The following is a 9,968-nucleotide window of genomic DNA, read 5'->3' as shown; positions in this document are numbered from 1 at the left end:
AGAGGCAGCTCTGCTAGCAAATCCCAGCCAGAGTGCTGTTGGCCCAGCCTTAGCAAAAACAAAGCCAGCACAGTGCTGAGCAGCCAAGAACAGGGAGGCTGAGACAGCCAAAGCTGGGTAACGCGGCGTTAGGCAGGAATCCTCTGTGTGTCTGAAGGCACCAAGTGGAGGAGAGAAAACAAATTGACTTTGTTACAAAGAAGCCCCTGAACTTTTGTTGCTCCAAGGGGGCTGTAGCCAGCATCTTCTAGTTTCTACCTCTGCTAGTGGGAATTTTTTATTTCTTAATGTGAGCAATATGTCATATATATATATATATTTATACAGTTAATGCCATTTAACTATATATAATATAATTACGGATAAACTTTGGAGACCAAATGAACTTCATCTCTTTTTTTATACAGAGTCATAGAAATAGAAGAATGAATAGGACTTTCTTTTTAGCAGACTAGAATAAGAAAAATTATATTATTTCATTGGTATTATTACATTGCCGTCATTAATAAGACTCTTAACTCCTGAAGTGTGCTAAATGCTCTACAGAAAAAAAAAAATACAGGGCTACATTTAGACTTTTAGGTCTAAGGACAGAATTCAGGTCCAGACTAAATCAAGGTGCCACCATTTAATCTGAGTGTTTAAGCTCATATTACTCTCCAGGGGAGCCTAGTCAATAGAGTCAGTGGAGCACAAAGAGTGATTCAGCTCTCTAGCACAGTCACATTTACAGTGATTCATAGACACCAAGAACAATTTGAGATGCTGTAGGCACCTTGCTGGCATTCCAGCAGTGATCTCCCAGGCTTGCTGCCATGCTGACCAGCCTAAGCAAGTGTCCCAAGTAGCTTGGGACATCTAGAATAATGCAAGTGGGTCTGTTTAGGCACCCTCTATAGCTGGGAGGACACCTTGCCCTCAGGGCTCAACTGACTGTATTCAGTTGCCTAAACAGAGGCTTCTAGTGATATTTGAGATACTCAAGAATCTTCTTCCTCAAATGCAGTGTCCACACCAACAGCACATGGTCACTCTGTGCTGCATCTGCCAGCCTGGTGAAGTTGTTTCAGATACATGCAGAACATTTCAAACTGTCCTCTCATAACACAGACACTTAAATTGTACCTTCCACTGCCTGCGCTGGGGGTGGATAGGTGTCTCAGAGAGCCCCCTAAGCTTCAAGTACTGGAGTCAGATGTTCCAGGATATCTATCCTCCAGCACCTGAAGAAGACCCTCTCCTCCTGGACCAGCTTACGTGGGAAAACTGACTCCATCATGGTGCTGAAGACAAGTGTGTCAGCTGCTGAAGTGTCACACTAAAGCTAAAGTGCTCCTGATCAAGCAGTCCATCTACATCCAGTTGCTTAAAGTCCACCTTAATATGAGGTTACTGTAAGATTGTGACGGACAGGTCTGAGATTCATCAGCATGAACACAAGTAAATTAAACTGGAAGAGTAGAGCTTTTCAGGGATGTTATGACCCACCCCTGAAGGCAGAGTAACTGAGGTTCTTCTTAATAGATCCCTTGGGGCAGATTAGAGTGAAATGCCACTAAGTGACCAGCGTTTATAAATACGCATATGGCAGGTTTATTTCAGAACAATTTTCTTGCAATGGGAAGTATGTATGTAGCTGCTTTGGTTATTATCTGTAGAAATATAGCAATATAAAAATAACACTTTAGAAAATGTATAAGGAAAAGAAAGAAAAAGAAAGGGTAAGAGTAGAAGGATATTACCACCCATGGATCCAATGTGAGACTCAATTGTTGCAATTTTGATGTCCATTGATCAAAGTGGTGGTCACAGTCTTGATCTGTCAGGCGTGGGGGAAGCCTGTGAAACACAACATTCAGCAGGTTCAGGTTCAGGTGGGAATGCCCAGATACTCCTCCTGGGACAGGGAATTTTACACTCTCTGATGTAATGCTGTGGATCACATGCAGTCCTCTGGTGGAAGGTCTCAGAAATGAGTCTAGGGGTGCTTCAGGGTCTTTGATGGTTTATGACACCTTCTAAGACATGACAGCTGCATCTCAGGTCAGCGTAGTTGTGTCAGTTATGCCCCATCAGAAGGGAGGAACACCTTCAGGACTATGTGTGAATGTTCTGATACCTCTGCTGGGGTGGGGGGGCAGTTTTACACCTGAACCAGTTGTGTAAGGGAGGACATTGTCATGATGAAAAGCATTATCCCACCTCTGCAGGGTCTGCTTCTTATTGGTCTCTTCCCTTATCTGGGCCAAAACCCTCATGTAGCCTCTGGTGGTGGGTGTGCACCCCCTCTGCACCTGGGCTGTGACCTTGCACAGCATCAGGAAAGCAACCACTGCTTTAGCAAATGGACCATGGCTTGAGCCATTAACCATTAATTCTTCAGTTCCTCACAATGAATCATTAGCAACTTGAGTGATACTAGTCCCAGAAGACAAAGGAAGGACTGGGAGGGATAAGGGTGCAGTTAGAAGACAAGACTCAACTCCTCCCTTGATTCTAGAGAAAGGGATATAAAAAAGTGGGGTCGAAAAGCAGGTGAGACAAGTGTCACCTTTATGAGAAGGAAAATCATATCGCTGCTTACACTCCAGGAGGAAAGAGGCGGGGGAGGCAGGAGATTAATGGTCATTGAGAATCTGTGAGGTGCGTGAGTTCTCAGCAGCGGCAGAACCAGGGGCCAGGTAAGTGGGGCTGGGGATTTCTGCCGGCTAAACCCTGGGGACAAGAATCAGGTTCCAAGTTCACACTGGATTTTAAGGGCACAAATACTGGTAAGTATGTGGTGTGCATGTTTTTGTCAATCAAAAAAAAAGAGGAAGAATTGTGAAAAAGAAGTACTTGCTCTATTCCTGCAAATAAGTACAAAAACCCCAAATGTTAACTTTGTAATTTAACTCACCCTCTGTAACCATTCCTAATCCCCTTTGAGGCTCACCACTTCTAATATTTTAAATAACTCTGCAAGGATTAAATAAGGATTTAGTACTTTTATCCTCCTATGGATAACAACGTGAGGCTCTCTCACCTGTTCACTGCTGCATTCACTTCCTTTCCTCTCTAGGTATGTGACAGCAATGCTTTCTATTCCTCTGCTCCCAAAACATTGACATGCTTAACAGCTGTTGTTCCTCAGTTTGCAAAAAAATGTAGTATTATTCCATAATGCCACATAATTTGTCAGCTCTTACACCTCCACAGTCCTGGAATCTTTTTCTCTTCATCACAAGGTATTTGCATACCTTGGTTCGTATGTAGCCTCCTTATGAAAACCAAATGCAAACTATGCCTTTTGTTTTGTAATGCATCAGCAGCCTGAGATTTCTGTGATCCGAGCTAGCTGCAAACAATGCTTTCAGTCACGGACCCTGTGGAAGTGCCTCGGATGACAGTTCTGCCAGCAGCATCACCCTCCCCATTGCTGATGGGTAAATTCAGTGGGAAATTTTGGGATTTGCCCTTGGGGGAAAGTGCCTAGCCAATGCCAGTGTTCAGATATCAGAGCAGCATAGCCATGCAGGTGTGCAGCACCTGCCACCATGGTGTCACCATAGCTCCAGGTGCTTGACTCCAAGCTGAAGTCCACATGGCACAGCATCATGACCAAAGACAATGCTCTCCATCACCAGCACCCACATCCCAGGGTGGTGGCTTTGTTCATAATGCTGATAGTGGGAGGACTAAGCTGGGTTGGAGGAGAGCAGCTGCTCCTAGTCTTTAGTTGAGGAGAGGAGCTCTGCATATATCCCAACCCATTTTGCATTTAGAGGTGTGGACCCCATTCCTGGCCACATCAAAGCTGCCTGCACCTTATGCTATAACAAAATCATGTGCTTAAGCTTCATAGGCAGCAAAATCTTACCAGAAGTCCTTGATTTGATCCTACCACATCTTAGCAAAGGATTTGGAGAAAGGTGCAGCTTCAGTGGGCTGCCCAGGGAGCGCAAATGTGCATAAACAATCTGCCAGGCCACATCCACAGCCAGGAGACCCAGGCAGAGGGTACAGAGGCATGGGATAAAAGAAAAGAACACCTCTTGGATGCCACAATGTAATACTGGGCCTATGCTTCAGCCCAAGGCAGCACTAGTGCCCTTTGCAGTCTTACCATCCGAGAAATTCAGGCAGGATTGTCAGGTGTCAGAATTTCCTCTCCTGTAGTCACAAGGGAGATCTTGCACATTGTCTTACTGACTTAGGTGGCTACATCTCTCAGGAAGATTCTTGCACCTCCTCAAACCCACTTCAGCTCCTCCTGTAGAGGTGTCTGTCTCCAGCCCTGTCCCTGGCTCATGGATGGAACCTGCTGCTGCCACCCCCCAGTTCTGCCTGTTAAGGGGCTGTGGGTCAGTGCCCAGCAGTGCCAGCATGGCTCCCACCAGGGTCCCTCATAGCTCCACCCGTCACAGAGCATCTCTCACTCCCCAGAGTCTGGACCTGGTGGTGGTACCCAAAAGCCAACCATGGCCAGAACCTGACATACCTGAACACTTCACACACAGCAGCTACAAGACTGAACTTTTTAGCCCTCTTCTTTCTACAAAATCAGATGAAAATACTGTTTATTCCCCTCCAATTGTCACCTGTGGCCACCTCTGCCACCTCCCTGCCAGTAACCAGCTGCTTGATCTAGGCTCTTTCTTGGTTTTGGAGCTCTGGAGCACACGGAGAGGCAATGAGAGGGATGTGGGGCTGCAAAGAACCACTCATCTCACACGTCAGTCATATCCCACCTCATCACCTCTGGGCTGGGGTGCTCTTTTGGCAGCAGAGCTGACAAGTCCTGGCAGCAGAGCTGTCCCACACATAGGAGACATTGTGGATGTGACAAGGGGTAAAAATAGTCTCACACAATTCAACCAACTTCATTTTTCAGTCTTCGTGAAGTGTCAGAATTGAATTTCCAGATACACCACTCCACTGTGGTGAGAGATGTAATGCTTTAAGAACATACTTTCTTTCTTGTTCAGGTGCAGAAAAAACCTCACAAGAACAACTATTCTCATGGGATTTTTCCTAGAATTGGTAGAAATCTCAAGCCAACAATTCCTTTTTGTAATATCCCTGACTCTCCTGTTCAAAAATCTCTTGAGGATATTTTCCAGGACAGCTGAACTTAAAACTGAGTGCAGCCTAGGTTAGTTGTCAAATCCAAGTGAGTCCACACAATTTTTTTTCCCCCTTCCTTCTTAATAATGACTTGGGCTCCTAAAAAAGAGCATTTTTCCCTGCTCTAGTGTCAGTGCTTGGTGCTGTGCTATCAGGAGATTCGGGCACAGGTGAGCTCAAACCAGCTGCAGGGTAAGCACAGCGTAGGGCTGCTTCTGCAGTGGCACACAGTGGGATGAGGGCAGTTCAGAAGCTGGCTTTATTCTGTCCTGATTTTTCACAGCTCCACAGCCTCCCTGTGATTCCACGCAATTGGTGGAAGGAACCACGCTGGCCCAGCATTGCTCTGCAGCAGCAGGAGAGCACAGAGAGACTGGAATCTGTGACTGCTTTGACCAGGCTGCCTGACAGTCACGCTCCTCAGGCCTTCCTGCCTGGGTCTCACTGCAGCTCCACTGTGGCACTCTTCAAAAGCAAAACCAACAAAAGCATAGCCACCAGGTATTTTAGTGTTTTAAGTTACCCCATCACTAAATTCACCACCGCTCCATGGCAGGAGTAAGGCACTGGGATTTGCTTATATTCCCAGAGTTTGCAGTGTGGGAGTATCCTGCAGGACTGAATTGTCTCCTCACCCACCTGTGGCACAAAGGGTGCTGGGGCACCATCACACATGGTAAAGGTGTGTGGGCAGGATCTGTAGTTGGTAGTGCATATCAGCTGTAATGGGGAATGTTGTTTGAGGGAGAAGATAAGAAGAAAATAGGAGAGAGAGAAAAAAAAGGAAAAGGGAGAATGCATAAAGCCCTTTGCAGTACAGTAACAAATGGCTTGGAGATTGATGGGTAAAACATCTTGGGAAAAAATAATTGGAAAGGGAAGATCAGGGAGTAGAAAAACACAAGGAAGGGAAGGGGACAGGCTGCAGGCAAAAGGAATATGAACAGATCTGAAGCTGTTATCTTTGGCTGGGAATCCCAGCCAGTCCTGGCTCGGTGCCTATGAAAGTCCTTGGAATAAGGACTAATACATTCACAAGCAAGAGACAGGGATGAGAGAAAAAGAAGGAAATGCTGGATTTTTTAAATTTTGTCTTCCAAGCCTTCTCTAAGGAGAACTTGATGAGACAGTGAGCAGACCCCCAGGAAGTAACACACGCCTGCATCTCCTGGTGCTAAAACTTGCCTCCTGTAGTCCCAGCTACAAAGGCAGCTTTTTCCAACCATGGCTATGAGGAAGAATTTGTGGCTTAGCACTCCAAAATCTGACGTGTTCAGACAGATGTTCTGTTTGCAATGTTGCAAAATTCCCCATGGGTAGCTCTTCATTCTCCCCCTGTAGAGTAGGTGGACTGCAGATCAGGACCTGCTTCTGGGATGGGACACATACAGCAGGTACAAGGCCAAGGGCTCTATTATTATTAGGATCCTCTGGGTAAACTGTAGTTACATTAAGAAAGAATAATGGCATCACACTTACAGACACCCTCAATCCAATTCTAACAAAACTAATGACTCTCAGTTGGGTAGAAGAGCAATATCAGGTTGCTGTTTCTCATTGATACAGACTGGCAGGGCATCTCCCCCTTTTGGTGCTCACCAGAGCCCAAAGGTTACAGAGAAGTTTTAAAGATCTGTCTGCAGCTTCCACCTGCAATCAGCACTTTTATCTCAAAGACGTATCTTGTCTCTGTGCCATTTCCTAGAGCTGTCAGGTAATCACAGCTGTTTGTGTTCTCCCAACAGATTTCATGGCCACAAGGCTTCAAAATGAAACAGCCAGGCAATGAGGCATTTCTCTGGAGAAGGCAGGTTTTGACTAAACAGTCTGAGAGTTTTACTCACAGTAGAAGTAAAATGGATTGTGTACCTGACCAGTCCAAAGCCCGCTCCAGTTCAACAGAAATACAAAACCATTACCCTATCCAAAAAGGGCAGGAGACAGAAATCTCATAGAGGGCATTCGAGATAAAAGGTCAGACCCATCAAAACTTTAAGGAAAAAATCAAAACTCATCAAAACTGCTGCAAAATTCCATAGAACATAGATGGCTACAGTGCAACCTGGAGAAAAGATTTCCCCAGTTCTTCTGTCAGAGCAGGTGAAAAATGCAGGATAGCTTCAGTTAGGGTGTAGACCCCTCCAGCACCTCATAGGATGGATCTGGCCCTGCCATCAGCTGTGCCTAAAAGGCACAAAATGAGAAGAATGAGATGAGGTCAACTGGCAGTAACTGTTTCCGTAATCTTCTCTTAGGTCTCTGAGCAGGCCTAGCTGCTTCCTTGGCCTCGTCCCCTGACCCAGAGAGCTTGAGCTGGGGAAATGTCTTCCTTCCCTCTTCAAGCCAAAATGTTTTGGCCAGAGCTATCAACCAGCAGCCAACAGCATTTGAGGAACTTGTCCCTGTGGTGCTACACTTTGGACATGATGTAGTCTGGTTTTCAGCCTTGAGGTCTTTAAAAGGCAATTCCCTGCATGAAGGCAAATGGCAAGAGTGACAGCCTGGGAAAAGGGAAGATGGAGGCTCATTCATCGCCACGGAAATGACTGAAGGATAGAGGGCTGCATCCAAACTAGTCTCACCAAATCTCCCTTCTTAACAACCAGGAGAAACAGACAGATGTAGGGTAGAGTGGCATTTGGATCTTTCTAGATCTGTCTTACCTGCCTGTGTTGTCAAATGTCTGTGTGGTCAGATCATATGTGCCTGGCATGTATGAAGTTTTAAGCAGTGATTTGATTTCCTGCTTTCTCCTGTGACTGTAAATCAGGATTTTCTCCAGCAGTCTCCTGGGAGTCACCTGGCATGGTCAGAGAGGTTAATAAGACCCTGTAGCTAGGATCTGGCTACAGATCAAGGTGTAAGGAAATACAAAAGCAAAGCTGTGCTCATATTTATCTAGGCAAGATTTGTCTTGACAGGGAAGAAATGGTTTAAAATATAGTAGAAACAGATCAACTGAAAAACATTTAGGAAAAAACATGTGATACATTACTTGCATTTGATGTATTTTAAATGTCTGAGAGAAATGAACTGGCACCTGGCTCAAATGGAAACAAAAGAGGAAAAGGTCTTGCTCAGGGGGAGTGGAGGAGGAATAACCCTGATGCACATGTTGTTCTCTGAATGTAAACCTACTTCACACTCCTGTAGGTTAACACACCCTCCATGAAAAACATCATTACTCTGAAAGGGTTTTATTTATATTCATATAAAGGGAAACCTTCTGTTGCCCAGAAAAGATGAAAAAGATTTAAACAAGATCTGACACAAACTGCTTTAAATAGCAAGAACAGAGAACACAAGGTGGTCTTGGTGATAATTTTACTTTATCATCACAAACCATTATCCCTACCTTCCCTGAGATGCACATGCTGCATACATAGAATGGCTGTGTACGGCCATGGACTTGAGGGTAGGAACCTAGAAGCTGGGAAGAAGCAATAGATAACCAATAAAGAAAAAAACCCCAACACTTGTGCATGAAACCTTCAGCTCACTGCTAGGCAATTTTATCAGCAAAAAGAATACACACAGCTCATCCTTACAGTGCCTCTGTAACTCAAGAGGGGGGATTAGGAAATGAAAAGGAGTAATCCACTAGATAAATGTTTACTTCCTTTTCTCTCCAGTAACCCCTTGGCCCCAGGCGGCAGGAAGCCCATTTGATAGGTAAAGTAACTGGTGCTTCCCTCTCTCCTGCTGACAGCTCGGTGAGGCTCAGCACTATCTGCTCATGCAGGTACTGCCTGTTTGATATAACTTCTCCTCACTGCACAAAGTGGCCAGGTGCTGTGACAGCTCGTTGGAGCTCTCCAAGTCATTCCGGCAGGGTTTTTCTACCATTATCCTCCCACAGCCCTCAGGGATATGATTAATTCATGGAGCATCACTGAAGGCATCTTTCTATGGCATATGGAGTTAAAGTGTCCTCTTCACAGAGCTGCCTGGGGACAACTGTGGAATTTGTACAGACAATCCCACTAGGTAGTCAATCTTGTAAAAGCACTGATATTACAAAGTAAATACAAGTGATCTATTTGTTTAAGGTTATTACTGTGACCGACAGGGTATTAAAACAATCTTTCCACTGACAAAAGATATCAGGCCTGCACTCCCGTTTGATGTTCCTAGGCATGCTTTTCTTCTTTCTTTCTCAGCCACTGAGCTTTGGGGTGCTCATCAAACTCAACTGATATGGAGATCAGAGTGCACCGCACAACCAACCCATTGAAATTCAATTCAGATATGGGGTTAAATTATAAAAAGAAACCTTAGCTAGTAATAACACTTTGATGTGCAGATGCATAAAAGTTTTAACTTCTACTTTCTTCTAAAACAAATCAGCTTCAAGTCATGCTATTTGATTCATATTTTAGCTTTTAATACATCCAAAGCACAAATACTAAACATTGCCCTCTGTGGTCTGGAAACTTACAGTGGGTGATGTATGAAGGCTTCCATTTCACCCTTTTATCGAGGCTACATATAGACACTTTCCCACAACAAAAATACCCTGCCCCATGTTCAGAGCAAAAAGGTCAGTCACTTTATGTCTGGCCCCCTTTCAAAAACATATCATTTCTCTTGTAACTGGAAATTTCAGCTAGGAAAAGACATCACTTTCCTAGATGCATTTCATATTCTGGCAGCAGAAAGACCTAAGGAAAAAGTCAAACCTAGACACAGAGCACCCAGACCTTCCCCTCCACGCTTTGCAGACCATGCCTCACTCCCCTGTCCACTTTCTTTTTTGTAGCACACAGTGCTATGCAACTCCCAGTTTGCTTATCCATCTATTTTTGCTTTTATTTACATTTATCTTGTGAAGTCCGGTAATGCCTGTGCCAGCCCACAGGAGC

The sequence above is a fragment of the Corvus cornix genome, chromosome 1A (genome assembly GCF_000738735.6).
Source record: "Corvus cornix cornix isolate S_Up_H32 chromosome 1A, ASM73873v5, whole genome shotgun sequence".
Lineage (NCBI taxonomy): Eukaryota > Metazoa > Chordata > Aves > Passeriformes > Corvidae > Corvus > Corvus cornix.
This window is presented reverse-complemented; position numbering follows the sequence as displayed.